Raw genomic sequence first — 18,273 nt, forward strand, 5'->3', positions numbered from 1 at the left:
CTCCAACTGTCTCCCAAGGGTAGCGCGGGGCAATGGTAGTAGTTCAGACAAATTTAATAGGTCCTTGGACCGATAAAATAAATGGGAACACTAGATACAAAAACATAAGCCCACCTGGCGATAAGAGATACGCCAAATAAAGGTGGATATGTTATATAAAAATCCTTTAACCTCAAAATGCATGCAGTGAGATAACCGCTGCTCGAATTGGCCAATCCAGGAAAAGGACAACAGAGCCACAGGTACTATATACTGTCAAAGCAGGATGATAACCACTATGACCTATCAACTAAAGAACAGATAATCTAATGTCCTAGTTATCCCTACAACTAGGGCCACAATAAAAGGATAGTTAATATAGTGATCGTAATTAGTGCACCCTAGAGTAATAATATACTAATTTGAAGTAGTGTCTGTGGACTATACTAATCTACTATAGCACCCTAAGAAGCCTGATGTGATGTGTACCTAATATTAGAAGAGAAGTTATGGTAGTAATAACATCTCTTAAACTACCCTGCAATGGGGAGAAAATCAGATGTTCTCCCCATTCGATAAGTACTCCTACACCTTTATTGCTAAGCTGATTGTGCAATAAACACAATTTTACTACATCTGGAGTTGCCCTATCTATTTTTGATCCACTGATGCGGATGCTGTGCTCCTTTCCTTCTACATATCCTGAATGATGGAGTACTATATTGTTGACTGAAGAGTGCTGTGTCTTCATAAGTCTTCATAAGTCACCTGATCACAATAAAGTTCTGCCCAGCACATGAGAGGCACAGAAGACTAATGTTAAAGCAGAGCTCAAAATTGCCTTAAGAGATTTTTACCTTGGAGATTGCCTCCCTAGGTAAGCAAACTGAGTCACTAGAAAAGTAAACTGACATTGTGGAGGCCTATAACCTATTACAGTATGAAGTACATGCCATTCGTGAGCAGATACAGGGATTACAAAAGAAAACTGAAGACCTCAATAGGTCACGACAAAACAGTCCAGATTCTAGTACCTTACTGTCTGCGCCTATTTAACCAACTCGTACCAGATGCGGAGCCAGGCTCACTTCAAACCGACAGAGCACATTGGGCTCCAAGGGCCAAGCCAAAATAAAATGACCCCCTGTGATTTACTAGTGAGAGTTAATTTTTATCACAGGAAAGAGGCCGTTTTGAAAGGCACAAAGTCCCAGCCTAAGATGGAAATGAAAGCGTCATATTACAGATATTCCCTGATATCTCCCCCTCAACGCTTGCAAAATGCAGAGATTTAAGAGCTATCACAACTTGTTTGAGAGATATTGGTGTTGGGTATAAATGGGATTCCCTTCCATCTTATCACCATTCACAAGGATTGTACCTATACTGTTAGACCCATATATTATTTTAATTAGCCATTCAGTATGTCACATGAATATGAGTTATTTATTCTTGCACATATATTGTACTTCTATTTCACATGAAAAAAAAAAAGCTTGACATGAATGTTTTACTCATATTGGGATACAGTTGCTTATGTTGTACTAACTGCTGCCCCCCTAGTCTGAAATCACACTGCTGCTGAAGCCAGCTCTTCACAACACTCCTGTCTAATTGCCTATTACCTTTTTGTTTAATTGCAGATTCCTTGACCAACAAATGAAAACATCAGTTCCAACATCATACACTTTGCTGACATCATAATTTGAGGTCAGTAACCGAAGGGTATCATAATCTGACTGACATGGATTATTGGCACAAGTGCAGTAATATGTACTCCCGAATGTAAATATTACTAACTGGAAACTACTATTTCAATGTTAACCAACCCGTTTCATGTTCGCTCTATATCACCTCTTGTACATATTGTACATAGTTCCTGTTATCTCAATTTTTACTCGACATAACATTCCTTTGGGCAGAGTTCTGTTGGTGAAGGGTATTTTATTGGTTATCCCCATATAGTAGAACACCTGCCCCTTCAGCATATCAAATTATTATAGCATTTGTTAGTATGATAGTTGTGCAACAGAAAAAGCGCAAACCAAACAAATCACCAATATTTAAACACTGAATTAGTCAAAATGTGAATATAGAAAAATAAATATCACCCTAAAGAAGAAATGCAGCTTTTTCAGTAGATCAGGCCTGCACAACTCGTAAAGCGAGAAGGGCCGAACTGCTCCAAGGAAATAAAATTTGGGCCGCACGGGTAAAATCATCATCATCATCATCATCATCATCATCATCATCATCATCATCATCATCATAATCCATCATCATCATCTCTCCTCCAGCACCCTTCATCATCATCCTCATATCTCCCACAAAACCCCTCACTATCAACCTTTGCGATACTCCCCATCTATCTCTCATACCCCTTCTCTCCCCCTCACCCACACACATAATACTCCCCCTCCATATCAAACACACAATACCCCCCTGCACACCTCACATCCTTCTCCCCCCTGCACCTCACATCCTTCTCCCCCCGTGCACCTTAAATCACTCTCCCCTCGTGCACCTTACATCACTCTCCCCCCTTGCACCTCCAATCACCCCCCTTGCACCTCCAATTACCCCCATGCACCTCCAATCACCCCCCCCTGCACCTCCAATCACCCCCCCCTGCACCTCCAATCACCCCCCCTGCACCTCCAATCACCACCCCCCCTGCACCTCCAATCACCACCCCCCCTGCACCTCCAATCACCACCCCCCCTGCACCTCCAATCACCCCCCCTGCACCTCCAATCACACCCCCCCTGCACCTCCAATCACACCCCCCCTGCACCTCCAATCACACCCCCCCTGCACCTCCAATCACACCCCCCCTGCACCTCCAATCACACCCCCCCTGCACCTCCAATCACACCCCCCCTGCACCTCCAATCACACCCCCCCTGCACCTCCAATCACACCCCCCTGCACCTCCAATCACACCCCCCCTGCACCTCCAATCACACCCCCCCTGCACCTCCAATCACCCCCCCTGCACCTCCAATCACCCCCCCTGCACCTCCAATCACCCCCCCTGCACCTCCAATCACCCCCCCTGCACCTCCAATCACCCCCCCTGCACCTCCAATCACCCCCCCTGCACCTCCAATCACCCCCCCTGCACCTCCAATCACCCCCCCCTGCACCTCCAATCACCCCCCCCTGCACCTCCAATCACCCCCCCCTGCACCTCCAATCACCCCCCCTGCACCTCCAATCATCCCCCCCCTGCACCTCCAATCACCCCCCCTGCACCTCCAATCACCCCCCCTGCATCTCCAATCACCCCCCCTGCACCTCCAATCACCCCCACCCCCTGCACCTCCAATCACCCCCACCCCCTGCACCTCCAATCACCCCCCCTGCACCTCCAATCACCCCCCCCTGCACCTCCAATCACCCCCCCCTGCACCTCCAATCACCCCCCCCTGCACCTCCAATCACCCCCCCCTGCACCTCCAATCACCCCCCCTGTACCTCCAATCACCCCCCCTGCACCTCCAATCACCCCCCCCTGCACCTCCAATCACCCCCCCTGCACCTCCAGTCACCCCCCCTGCACCTCCAATCACCCCCCCGCTGCACCTCCAATCACCCCCCCTGCACCTCCAATCACCCCCCCTGCACCTCCAATCACCCCCCCTGCACCTCCAATCACCCCCCCTGCACCTCCAATCACCCCCCCTGCACCTCCAATCACCCCCCCTGCACCTCCAATCACCCCCCCTGCACCTCCAATCACCCCCCCCTGCACCTCCAATCACCCCCCCTGCACCTCCAATCACCCCCCCCCTGCACCTCCAATCACCCCCCCCCTGCACCTCCAATCACCCCCCCTGCACCTCCAATCACCCCCCTGCACCTCCAATCACCCCCCTGCACCTCCAATCACCCCCACCCCCTGCACCTCCAATCACCCCCCCTGCACCTCCAATCACCCCCCCTGCACCTCCAATCACCCCCCCCTGCACCTCCAATCACCCCCCCCTGCACCTCCAATCACCCCCCCCTGCACCTCCAATCACCCCCCCCTGCACCTCCAATCACCCCCCCTGCACCTCCAATCACCCCCCCTGCACCTCCAATCACCCCCCCTGCACCTCCAATCACCCCCCCTTGCACCTCCAATCACCCCCCCCTGCACCTCCAGTCACCCCCCCCTGCACCTCCAGTCACCCCCCCCCCTGCACCTCCAGTCACCCCCCCCCCTGCACCTCCAGTCACCCCCCCCTGCACCTCCAGTCACCCCCCCCTGCACCTCCAGTCACCCCCCCCTGCAACCTCCAGTCACCCCCCCCTGCACCTCCAGTCACCCCCCCCTGCACCTCCAATCACCCCCCCTGCACCTCCAATCACCCCCCCTGCACCTCCAATCACCCCCCCCCCTGCACCTCCAATCACCCCCCCCGCACCTCCAATCACCCCCCCCTGCACCTCCAAACACCCCCCCCTGCACCTCCAAACACCCCCCCCCTGCACCTCCAATCACTCCCCTGCACGACCTCACATCACTCCCCTGCACCACCTCACATCACTCCCCTGCACCACCTCACATCACTCCCCTGCACCTCCTCACATCACTCCCCTGCACCTCCTCACCTCACATCATCCCCTCACCCCCCCTGCACCTCAGATCATGGCGGCAGAGCAGGCAGGACTGCGCGTGATCGCAAGCAGCGGGCACCGAAAGTGCCGCACTGCAAGAGCGTGCAGTCTTGAGAGCGGGCTGGGGGGAGGAGGGGAAGAGCGGGCTCGGCTCGTGGCGGGGAGGGAGAGCGGACTCTGGGGAGGAGGAGAGCGGACTCAGTGGAGGGAAGAAAGGAGAGCCGCCGCGGACCGCACAGTGAGTGCCGGTGGGCCGCATGCGGCCCGCGGGCCGCGTGTTGTGCAGGCCTGCAGTAGATTTTTCCCAACATCTCATGTAGCAAGGCAGCAGAAACTTCAAAGTACAAAACTCTAAAAGAGAAAATGAACATAGTGCAAATATGCTAATGCTTAAGTAAAAGTGAATCTTGAGAAGCTTTTAAAGGCCCACTCACGTGGTGTTGAAATAATTCAGGCATTTTCAGAATTGTATCTGGTCTGGATCTTTTGGAATTGGATGTAAAATGGAACTCCCAATATTATGAAAAAAGAAAAGAAGTGTAGAAATAGTATAGAACAATTTCTAAAGTAAAAATACAATTGAGCAGTGAGCTCATTCCACTCACATGCTCCATAGAATAAAACAGCAGTTTGAACACTCGGGGTCTGAAGGTTTCATCGTCCTGATCCTACACTCGTGTGTTAGCCGGCTTTTGCTTCTCTGGTAGTCAGTCGCGCATACGGGTTGATGACGTCACGTGCACAGCGTCAAAGATGCAGGTGATAGACTGCGGTATTAGGTGATTAGTTGTGCAGGCCTGGTCTAGTGTGTGTGTGTGTGTGTGTGTGTGTGTGTGTGTGTGTGCAGCAGCCGCAGCCGCAGTGTTTGTGGGTGTAGCTACAGAGTTTGTGTGTAGCAGCTGTGTGTGTGTGTGTATGTGTGTGTGTATATATATATATATATATATATATATATATATATACCTGTATATATATATATATATACACACACACATACACACACACACACAGCTGCTACACACAAACTCTGTAGCTACACCCACAAACACTGCGGCTGCGGCTGCGGCTGCTGCACACACACACACACACACACACACACACACACACACACACACACACACACACACTAGACCAGGCCTGCACAACTAATCACCTAATACATATATATATATATCTCTGCCGTGTGTGTGTGTGTGTGTCATGCTGTGCTCACCACAAACAGGACGAGACCCCGGTACTGAGATGGGAGTTGTAACAAACACCAGCCACAGGCATGGGGACCACGTCCGGAGTGTAGGTTTGTCTTGGCAGCCGGGTCAGGGAAATAGAGATCAAAGTAGTCTTTATACTTGCTGAGTTAAACGTAGGAGATATCCGGAGCGTAGAAGGTACATTTGCCGAGGTCAGGGTTGGAGAGTGGTAGAGGTACAATGCCGATGTCAGGATTGGAGAGGAGCGAGGAGTCAGAGATAGCCAAGATCAGGAGCCAGAGGTCGGAGTAGTGAAAGCAAGCCGGTACGGTACACAGAGGATGAAAACTGGAACTAAGCAACAGGACAGGGACAAGGCAGGAACAGCAAGGGTAAACACAGGTAACAAGTATCTATGCTCAGCCAATGTGCCTATGACATTGGTGAGCATATATAGGCTGGATCAGCCAACCCCCATGTGGGGTGGAGCGGGGCGCGGCGGCATTGATAGGTCCAGGGCTCAACAAGCAGGTGTAGCTGTTTGTGCAGCTAAAGAATGTTGACACGGAGCTTGGGGGTGTGGCGCACGTGTCACGTGCAAGCGCCGTGCACAGGTAGTGTGCGGCTCGATCTGGAGGCAGAGCCTAAGTCCATGGCGTCGGATGACGCCATCCTGGTGCGCATGGGCGCTGCGTGCGTCGGGTAAGAAGTGCGGTTCGTTGGCACCCCACGTGTGCGCATTGGTGCTCAGGAGGATGCGCAGGGCGTTTGCAAGTCCTTAGTCCTTACAAGGACTTGCAAGTCCTTAGTCCCCCCCCCCCCCTTCAGAGGAGACATCCGGGCAAACCCTGCGAGGCTTCAGGGGGTATTTTAGGTGGAACTCTTTGAGTTCGGGTGCGTGGACTTGCTGGTGTGGAATCCAGGATCATTCCTTCGGGACCGTATCCTCTCCAGTGGATGAGATACTGGATTGTCCCTTTTGATGAGCTGGAGTCTAGGATGGCCTGAACTTCGTACTCTTGCTGGCCCTGTACGATTTGGGGACCCGGTGGTGCAGGAGATGGATCTGGGAAGCGGAGGCTGCGGTATACAGGTTTCAGAAGTGAAATATGGAACAAGGATGGAATCCTCATTGAAGAGGGGAGTTGCAGGCGGTATGCCACCGGATTGAGTTCTCCAAGATCTTGAATGGACCCAAGATTCTTGGGACCAGTTTGAGTTTGGGGACTCTTAGGCGTATGTTCCATGAGGACAGCCATACTTTGTCTCCCGTTCTCAGCTCTGGAGTTTCGCGACGGTGGCGGTCTGCCTGGGTCTTCTGTCTGGCGGAAGCCTCTTTTAGGTTACTCTGGATCTTAGTCTATGAATTTTGCAGTGCTTGGATCCGGTCGTCCGCTGCAGGAACCCCAGAAGGAGGGGAAGAGATGGGCAGTCGTGCCGGATGAAAACCGTAGTTTACGTAGAAGGGCGAGACCTGTGTAGATTCGTTCCTCAGTGAATTATGGGCGAACTCTGCCCACGGGAGAAGGTCTGCACAGTCGTCCTGGGTGTCCGCGATGAAACAGCGCAGGTACTGCTCCAAGGACCGATTGGTCCTTTCTGTCTGTTCGTTAGTCTACGGGTTTTACCCGGATGAAAAATGAGGGAGATGTTCAATTTCTTTGTGAAGGCCCTCCAGAATCTCGAGACGAACGAGGGCCCTCTGTCCGATACGATGGTCGTGGGAGTTCCGTGGAGACGGAAGATCTCCTTACAGAATATGTCCGCCAGTGTGGGGGTGTCCGGTAGGCCTTTAAGTGGAATTAAATGGGCCTGTTTCGAGAAGCGATCTATGACTAGTAGTATAGTGTTCATACCTCCGGATCTTGGCAGCCCTACTATGAAATCCATCGATAGGTTCCTCAGAGACGTTCCGGGATGGGTAGGGGATTCAAGAGCCCTTGTGGTTTGCTGCGGGGTACCTTATTCCTTGCACATGTGGTGCATGATACAGGAGAAAACCGGGGCGCTCACTACCGTGAAGAAAAATAAAACAACGAATACTCCCGTATAGAGAACCTTACTGTTAGATCTCTACAGATCAGGTCCTTCTAGGGCAAGCAAAACCTTTTCTCCCGGGAGCTACTGAAACGCAACAGATATGGGATGCTTTCAAATAGTATGACATATACGAGCTCGGAGCCGTAAGAATTCAGGAAGGCACCTTGGCTGAGTTCTTACAACTAAATTTTAATGGTTCCCAAGCACGTTTATATACACAAGGCAGGGACAAAAATACAGTTGTCATCTGTTAAAAATATGGGTACACATCTAAATTTACATGTATCCTTCACATAATGCCTTTTCTGTAGAGCTTAAAACATTTAACTGCTGAGCAAGAGACATATACAATGGTGACTTATAAGGCAACCCTATCCTCTGTGGTCTTGTTTTAACAATATTTTGACAAGCATTGAACAGTTGGTCTCAAGCTATTTACGATAGCCTCCCGTGAAAATAGCAAGGCCAGCGTATTCTTTTTAACCTTATCAATTCCAGAGCTTGGCATAAGACAGGTTTAACCTTACACCCTCCTTTTGTTCTGAAAGAACAAATCAATTGACCAATCCCATTTATTCTTCTGCAAACCACTCAGGAGAGGAAAAACTCCAAGGAAGAAACCTCCAAGAGACCATGTGCCTGCAGAAACCTATCTCTTTTAGGTATCTCGTTTGAGATGAACATATGGGTGGTTGACGAGTACCAATACTATTGGTATTTCTCGCTCTCTTTGTGGGAGGTATATACATAATGGTCGAGCTAGAAGCAGAAACATCTTTCTTTGGCAAAAAAATAGAGCTGATTACACTTTTAGCCATCTAGATTAATTCATACACACAGAGTAATAAACCTGCGATTATCCTAATTCCGAAAAGAATTTAATTCCCAATACATCGAGCCAATTTTCAAGGCCAAATGTAAAATCAAACTCTTTTGTTTCCTCTCGCATTCTAGATTAAATTTCTGCTAGAGTATCCATATCATGGTGTAAACTTTTTGATTGGGTGTTAATATAAGAACGGCATTCTTTACCCACTAATTTACAAACCCCTCCTTGTGCTGCCATCAGATAACCCAATGCCATACAATTTTGCAAAACTACTGTCCTTATCTATTGCTGAACCTTAAAAATAGAGTCTTTTAGTATCGTGAAAAAAACAGCATTTATATTGACTACTGAAAAATCCCCTTTTGCATATAAATCATACATTCCTAACAGGGTATTAGACTTCCCACTACTCTCTTAACTGAGCTATTTTTAATAATTAATGCCTTTCAATTTCGTATTCTTTGCTTAGGTATGATGAACATTATTTAAATTCTATTTCTGATCATAAGCGGGGGTTGGTGTGGGTTAATATTTCCTAGGAGCGACTGCCCAACACATACATCTTACATACTACATTTACTCAGAATATCGGAACAGACAAAATGGCTGCCATAGGCAAAATGGTTGACTTGTGATCCTTTCCTTGTGGTTGACACACGCCCTTGGGTGACCTCCCCACCTTCCTCTTTTCCAATCTTCTCAGCCCCCTCTTCCTTTAGAGACAGTCTTTTTAAAGAACAGTTAACCATATCATAGTCCTGCCGGACCAAAAAAATAGTCCCATAGTACATAACTTGATTCCTTTCTGGCCACTGTATCGGCCCAGTTGATTTCTTTTTTCTCGGTCTCTTCTTCTGGGGGACTGCTGACATCTTCATCACCAAAAAGAGACATAGCATCGGTGGGGGGGTTGCAACGCACTTCAGGACCAAAGTTTTGCTGTTCATAACACAGAGAGTAATGAGTAGGACAGACACACATACAAAAACATCCACTAGCTTCGCTCCCAGCGAAATAATCTAACCACCAAGTCCCAACAAATCCCAACCCTCATCTCTACCTTCAAACACTGGAACCACTTTCCCAAATAACATAACCTGGTCTAGTTGCAGGATAATAATTTATCTATCCTTCTATCACAGAGTCAATAATTTCCCTAGGGTAAACTTGTATTTCTACTCCCTTCATAACCAATTTCTTATATATATATAGTTCTACAAATATCTTATAGCATCTTGTCTTTTTCCAAGGGGTTAAATATAACTCTCGTGTTCCTGGGGTGCAATTTATTCGGTATGTATAGTACATTGGGATATATTGCACTAAGATGTGGGCTTTGTTTACCAGGATTCTATTATATAACAAAATATTCTTGTTACTACCCTATCGTCTTTATGTGGACACCACTTACAGTATATAAACCTAATAGAATAAACATTGTAATTAAAATAATAAAACCTGTAAAAAGAAAGGTTATTTAAAAAGTTCAAAGTTCATATGTTGAGGTCCGATGTTTCTTCCTATGAACTTTTCTCCTTTTTTTTTTGGTTAGTGCCGGGTTTTCTTATGAACCAAAACACCAACTGAGAACGGCTGTGTCTTTAGGCCATCCCTCCTTTGTTGAGGTTTAATTTTGAAGCGACTGTGGGTGCCCTTGTGTAACATGGATCCAGGAAAAATACTCTGATTGGGTAGAATCTGGAATGGGCCTCTCCACTTTAGATGAAAAGCGCTTTTGCGTCACCTTTATCTTCATCTAATTGGAAGGACTGCACCTGGACATGAGACACTCAGACAATTGCATTAGTTTCACACAATAGATGCTGATTAAAATCGTCTGTTTAGAGCATAATCATACAACATTAAATCTACAAGGTACCTAGGGTGACCATTGGTCTTCCCATGAGAGAAAATTATATCTGATTGTCACATTAGGCTAAGCCAACTACACCTTTATATTTAAGGGATCAATCACAAGGCTAAACAGGCAGAAAATTAAACGGTGGTTCATCCGGATAAGACCTTGAAAACTTCACAAACACAAGAAACAGAGAATATACTTTGGGGGACCTTATACTTATTAGGAAAATAACTTGGGGAGATTTGGACTCGAAATCCAGGAGTCTGGGGGGCACAGGGAGGCCCTGGTGTAATTCACACTGCGTTCTGTCAAATCATGCCTGCTTGCTGGGGAAAATTAAGTGACTAACAGCACTTTGGCCCCACAACTCCTGCAACCAAAATAATTATATTTCCACCCAAATATCCTCCTAAAACTGACACACAAGAAATTTCACAGTTCCGCTAAGGGAATATGACATAGAAAATAACAAGGTCAGTTCACTTTCAGGCACTCCATATCTGAGCTGGGGCATTGGAATGCTTATTCACATGTAATTCACATGCCAATTCACCAACCTGGGTTTAAATCACAGGACAAACACAATGCATTGCAGGCTTAGAACACATAAAACCAACATGTAGACACAAGAGCTTGCACTCCACTATTTGCACCTATCATGTGGGGTTCTAAAATCTTCTCTTCTCTAAGACACCAGCTAAGAATACCTTTCTGGCAGACAAGACAGGCCAAAATATCACCTCCCTTTCCCCTCATGTGCCAGGAGACTCTGTTCTCATAAGCATATTCTGTGCAGCTATTTCTCATAAGGGGCCACCCATACAAGGCAATCCACTTATAAGGCCTCGGTCCCGCTGCGCTCGTTGGCGCGGGCGGCGGGTCGCGAGTTCCCCACCAGCAGGGGAATCCTCGCGAGCCGGTCCCGGTCCCCACTGGCTGCACAGCTGATTACACGCTGTAGCGCGTCAGCCGCTGGAGACACCAGAGAATGGTGTTTTCTAGCTTTGACGCGTGACGTGTGTGGCTGTGAGCCAATGGGGAGGGGAGGCATCCGGAGGAGGAGAGGCTTCGGGAGGAGGAGAGGCTTCGGGGAGCGGGGAGGAGTGTGGAGGGACAGCAGGTGAGTGCCTTTCTCTGTGTGTGTGTCTGAGTGCGTGCATGCCTATCTGTGTGTGTATGTGTGTGCCCGAGTGCGTGAGTGCCTGCCTCTGTCTGTGTGTGTGTGTGTGTGTGTGTGTGTGTGTATGAGTGCCTGCCTGTGTGTGCGCGCGTGTGTGTGTATGAGTGCGTGAGTGCCTGCCTGTGTGTGCGCGTGTGCGTGTGTGTGTGTGTGTGTGTGTGTATGAATGAGTGCCTGCGTGTGTGTGTTTAAACTTACTTTCCAGCTCCAGCCCGAGTCCGTGGAGGGAGGGGGGGGAGAGTAGCGGGTCCCTCCGCTCAAGCCACGCCCCCCCTCCCTGTCAAACCGCCCACCTCCCGATCAAACCTCCCACCTCCCGCCCACCTCCCGATCAAACCTCCCACCTCCCGCCCACCTCCCGATCAAACCTCCCACCTCCCGCCCACCTCCCGCTCCGGCTCCCGCTCCCTACAGACCGCAGATCGCGGTCTGTGTATCTCAGCGCACCGCCTGTCAGCAGCGCAGGTGCGCTGACTCTGGGAGCGGGGCCTTAGCCTAAGCTTGCACAGACAGCTGCAGGCCCATGAGGCAAAGAGAATACACAGAGAATGCATTAACTAGCCCACTGGCAGTTAACCCTACATACACAGTTTCTAGTTTATACCCATATGGGGTATAAAAAGGAAAAATTACAGGCAACATAGTAAGGTACAATATCATGTAACCATGCTGTAAAATGGCTACAGTCATCTCTCCTGCTGACAGTAAGGCCTGGTAAGTTATGGGCACGCCAGCAGTAATTATGGAGGTTTGCCCTCACACCCTGGTGAGGTGCCCTATGTATGGATGGGAGTGATTGCACCGAGGGGTGCACCACAGAGGAGTTCCTCACCAGGACCATCCACAAGCAGACGCTGGGATCCTGATGAGATGGAGGCGCTGCACTGGATATAGGTACGACTCAAGTACAGTACCTCAGCTGCCTGTCTGGGTTGGCAATCCCCACACACCATCATGCGGGAGACTCAGGAGTCCTGTTGCCAACAGGTGCACCACCAGACACTACACTAATGGGGGCTGCTTAGACCACAGGGGCCAATATGAGATTGGGTGGGTCAGGCCAGGCCAGAAAATCCGTTACAATTATACCCAAGAGCTGACACTCTCAGCCCTTGCCATATGGTTTCAGGGGCAGCCAGCAATAATAACAGCAATAACACCCTCCTTTTGTTCACTTGTATTACATGTGAACAATATCACATAAAGGATAACAGCATTTAAAGCATAACCTTAATGGAATTGCTTGATGTATAGCAAGACTAACCTAAAACCTTTGGGTATAAAATTTTCATAAAAAAATCTCAAAAGAACCCTACTGAATATAAATATAATCTGCTATAGTCTTCTGACAGAAACTTTTAGAACACAAAATAGCATCTGATTTGCTGAAAGAACAACCTGTAGCATAAAAACCTATAGACACAGATTTAAAGGTGGGGACACATTTGAGAGAAAAAGAAGGTTAAAAATGATAAAATATTAAATATTTGATCAACTTTGCAGAAAAATTATTCCATAGAGAACCCTCTAGTATATGAGAAGGAGCGGCTCAGTGAGCAACGACACCGACCGGCACTGAGAGCTTGAAGCAGGGGAGCCTGGTTCAATTCCCAGTGTCGGCTCCCCGAGACTCCGGGCAAGTCACTCCATCTCCCTGTGCCCCAGGCACCAAAAACGCAGACTGTAAGATCCACGGGGCAGGGACCTGTGCCTGCAAAAATGTCTCCGCAAAGCGCTGCGCACAACCAGCAGCACTATTATAGAAGAACATGCTATTATTATTATTATTATTAGTATACTGGCAGACCTGGTCAGGGGGCGTTTTCCTTGTACGTGCTTTACTGCTATTTCGAGGTCTGCACACTTATACATGGCTCAGCACTAGAGTTTCTGTGCTGATTACATTGGACTAGTGGTTACTTTATCCACCTGTTCCCACTGCAATACACTAGTGATTCTATGCAGTTCATCAGTGATCCAGAACATTACATTGTGTTCATACTATAGGATCTAAGCGTTTAATATTTGTTTTAATCCCCATTATTTTACACGGATATTAAAGATTTAAGTTTTAACCACTTCGTTACCCACCCACCAGGTGTTTAGAGTGCTCATTTTGGGTTACTGTCCTCTGTTTATTTGAACTCTATATTAATCAATTTACACCTGTTTCCATTTCAAGCCATATAACAAGCTCAAATAACTCTCTGGGCTTCCTGCCAAAACCTTGTAACAGAAAAAATGGTTAATTACTGGTTACTGCAATACAATTTGGGACAGCTTGAAATATGCAGCTCTTCACACAGCCCTACAATGTTTCTGGTATTCAAAACTTAAAACTGGATTTTTGTTAAACAGAAAATTGTAGGCTTTAACATATACTTTTAGATAGTTTAGTTACTGGTTATACACAAAAAGAGCACAGAGCGCAGATACAAAACAAACAGAATTTTACGCTTCTTTCACACATTCAACCAGTTTTTACAAAAAATAACAGACACATATTTTCTCACCTATTTTAATAAATAGGAAAACAAAACAGTTTGATCCTGCAGAATAAATTAATAAAGATATCCCTTTTTTTTTTCTTCATATCATAATTAACTTTTTTTTTTTTTTTTTTTAAACTAATTTTTAAAATGCTGAGCTTCTAGTTAGCTTTGTGTCTAGAATATATTTCCCCTGTTATTCTATATAAGATATTCACCTGATTTTATCTGTGGAGATTTAGAGGAAAATAATTATAATTCTGGTTAAGGAAATAAATCGCCTGGCCAGTACGATAAACATCCTTATTATTCCAGTGACTGGACTGTTTACAAAAATAATTCATCCTTTCTTTATTCTTTTTCTCCACAGATACCCAAAACTTTCCACTGCCCAGTGTAAATTAGTTTATATTATTGTGGTGGTGTACATCTTTTAAAAATTAAATTTCAATCATGAGCAATTAATTATATTCTTATTTTAGAATCATTTGCAAGTCCTGAATAGTCATTTTGTATACATACAATAAACCAGTATTCTTATTATTCAATGCAAATAACACTTTCACATAGATAGAATTCACCCAGATTCTTACAAGCACACACACAGGGATTACTCAATCAATCAACCTTTTTCTTTTTTTTTTTTTACCATATCCATACTTAAAAATAAAACATTCTGAGGGAAAAAGAAACATACTCTTGTTTTCCACTGTTATACTCTTGTTTTCCACTTTTCAATTCAGACAGTAAAATATTATTAATTTAAACTTAATATATACTCATACTCAGTTAATGTTGCACAAATAATTTGAGTTTGCATGTTCGTTTTTCCTAAGAGGCATGCTGCGATTCACGATTTTGTTACATTCCTATGCCTGTGTAAAAATAACTGGAGGAAAAAAGGTGGGGGCTACTTGCAGCTGCTTATTACAATACATACAGGCGAGAGAGAGAGACAGCTGATTTTGCCACTAACAGCGAGGGAGAGGGCTGACAGGTTAGTGTAAGTTCATTAGATGACAAAATGTTAGTGCCCATAATGAGTTTATACAGGAAAGAAATCTTAACACTTTATGCGCACGTATTAATAAACAATTATTAACTTAACTTTAAACAATACCTTAACTTAACATTAAACAATCCTTATGTTAACTTAACTTTAAACAATTTTAACTTAACTTAAATTAAATTGCCATGCTATTTGAAATCATATACTGTCCGTTTTACTTATCAGGGACTTACTGTACACTTGATTAAACAATAGGGACCCACCCTTTGTTACATTAATCACAGACTTACCCTCGATAAAACCAAAGGGACTCTCACCCTTTGTTACATAAATCGGGGACTTACCCTTGATTAAAGGGACTTACCCACGATTAAACAATAAGGACTCTCACCTTATGTTCTTTTGCCCTTATAAATTTAGGTTGTTTAGTTTCGCAGAGGAAAAGGTGAGAAACAAATAAAAAGAATCTTTACTCACCCTTTTTCCTGTGCGAAATTCCACTTCTGTCACCAAAACTGTTAGATCTCTACAGATCAGGTCCTTCTAGGGCAAGCAAAACCTTTTCTCCCGGGAGCTACTGAAACGCAACAGATATGGGATGCTTTCAAATAGTATGACATATACGAGCTCGGAGCCGTAAGAATTCAGGGAGGCACCTTGGCTGAGTTCTTACAACTAAATTTTAATGGTTCACAAGCACGTTTATATACACAAGGCAGGGACAAAAATACAGTTGTCATCTGTTACAAATATGGGTACACATCTAAATTTACATGTATCCTTCACATAATGCCTTTTCTGTAGAGCTTAAAACATTTAACTGCTGAGCAAGAGACATATACAATGGTGACTTATAAGGCAACCCTATCCTCTGTGGTCTTGTTTTAACAATATTTTGACAAGCATTGAACAGTTGGTCTCAAGCTATTTACGATAGCCTCCCGTGAAAATAGCAAGGCCAGCGTATTCTTTTTAACCTTATCAATTCCAGAGCTTGGCATAAGACAGGTTTAACCTTACACTTACAGTGCCCACCATGTAGAGTCACTCATGGAGGTAAACGTCCTGCAGCTCACCCAAAAAGGATCTTCCTTGATCCTTGAGACAATAGAAACAAAAAAGGAGGGGAGCGCTGGTATACTGGCAAAAACTAAGCAGAATCAAATCATAACAAACGTGGTGCATGCCTTGGTGAACTTCTTTATAACGCCTTGCATGTTTGGCCACCTGAATGTCAGTGTGATTAAGTCTGGGGTTCTTTTGGTTCCTGGATGACCTGCGGTTTTTGATGAGTGTCTCCATTCCAAGATTTTTTTTTGCGGAAGGGAAGTGCTGCGTAGAGCATCCATTCGGGACCTCCAGACCTTCCGGAATGTTAGTTTGATCCAGCAGGACGTCATCCATTATGTCAATGTGTTGGCGGAGATAATGAACCTGGCAGGCAGGATGGACTCTGATTTGGCTTCGGTTTTGTTCTCTGTTGAAGAACTGGCGGGAAAGGGCGTCTGCCTTTAAGTTCTTGGAACTGTGTATGATTGATATGATGTAATTGAAACAAGAGAAGAATAGGGACCAGTGGGCTTGACGGGCTCCTAATCGTTGAGCACTTTCCAAGTACATGAGGTTCTTGTGGTCGGTGAGGATTGTAATGGGGCTCTCTGTTCCTTCCAGTAGATGTCTCCACTCTTCTAAGGCTAGTTTGATGGCTAGTAGTTGCCCACTGTTGCCCATGTCGTAATTTTGCTGTGCCGATGAGCATTTTTTAGAGAAGAAGGCACATGGGTGTAGGTTGGAAGACAGTGATGCTCAAAATGACAAATGACGCCGGTTTCGATGTCTGATGCGTCCACCTCCAATCTGACAGGTAGTCTGGGATTGGGGTGGATCAGTATGGGTGCAGAGATGAAGGCTTTCTTTAAGGCGTTGGACTGGATAGCTGCAGGTGGCCAGAACACAACGTCAGCTCCTTTCCTGGTGAGAGCCGTGATGGGTGCGACAATGGAAGAGAATTTGTGGATAAACTTTCTGTAGTAATTGGCAAACCCTAGGAACCTCTGGATGCCCTTGAGAGTCGTGGGGAGCGACCAGTCCACGACGGCCTTCAGTTTGGAGGGGTCCATGGAAAACCCAGAATCAGATATGATGTATCCTAAAAAGGTGGTGGATTTTTGATGGAAGTTGCATTTTTCCAGTTTGGCGTAGAGGTGGTGCTGACGAAGGCGTAGAAGTACCTGTTTGACTTGGTTAATGTGCTCTGAGATGGTCTTGGAAAAAATTAAAATGTTGTCCTGGTAAACGATAACGAATCTATTCAGCAGGTCTCTGAATATTTCATTTAAAAAGTCTTGGAAGACCGCTGGGGCATTGCACAGGCCGAACAGCATGACCAGGTATTCATAGTGACCATCTCTTGTGTTGAATGCCATTTTACACTCGTCTCCTTGACGGATCCTTACTAGGTTATAGGCACCGCGGAGGTCCAATTTGGTGAATATGGTGGATCCCTGGAGACGATCGAACAGCTCCGATTATCAATGGTAATGGGTAGCGGTTTTTAATGGTGATCTTGTTTAGTCCTCGGTAGTCGATGTAGGGTTTCAGAGTACCATCTTTCTTCTTTTTTTTCCCCCCCCCAAACGTTTTTATTAGGCATAGTTATCTTTACATACAGTGATTTACATTTCAACTCTGGCCTAATACAATATAGTTTTCCTTGTTCAAATGGAATTGTGAGGCCTGTGACCTCTTTTATTAAATCTTGTATTATAAGCCAGTATTTTTGAATCTCAGGACATAGCCACCAGATACCATCTTTCTTCTTGACAAAAAAAAATCCAGCCCCCGCTGGTGACGAGGATTTCCTGATGAACCCTTTTTGGAGGTTCTCCTGGATGTATTCGGACATAGCTTTGGTCTCTGGAAGGGAAAGAGGGTAAGACCGCCCTCTGGGCAGGGTGGAACCGGGCAGGAGATCTATAGGACAGTCGAAGGATCGATGGGGGGTAGTACCTCTGACCTGGCTTTGTCGAATACTTTGTCTTGTGGCTCCTCTGGGGTCTTCATGCTGAAGATCTTTTGAGGTGGAAGTGCG

General features: G+C 46.2%; 1 long non-coding RNA gene across 3 annotated transcripts in view; it reads left to right on the forward strand.

The window, feature by feature from the left end:
* The first annotated feature begins 1,618 nt into the window (after positions 1 to 1,618).
* Positions 1,619 to 18,273, forward strand: part of LOC142487094 (uncharacterized) — a 174,914-nt gene continuing 158,259 nt past the window's right edge. For 2 of the 3 annotated variants that reach the window (XR_012799139.1, XR_012799141.1), the window contains exon 1: positions 1,619 to 1,689. This is a non-coding gene — a long non-coding RNA (uncharacterized LOC142487094). The remainder of the gene's footprint in view (positions 1,690 to 18,273) is intronic. The other variant, XR_012799140.1, reaches the window with a different exon arrangement.

The sequence above is a fragment of the Ascaphus truei genome, chromosome 2 (genome assembly GCF_040206685.1).
Source record: "Ascaphus truei isolate aAscTru1 chromosome 2, aAscTru1.hap1, whole genome shotgun sequence".
Lineage (NCBI taxonomy): Eukaryota > Metazoa > Chordata > Amphibia > Anura > Ascaphidae > Ascaphus > Ascaphus truei.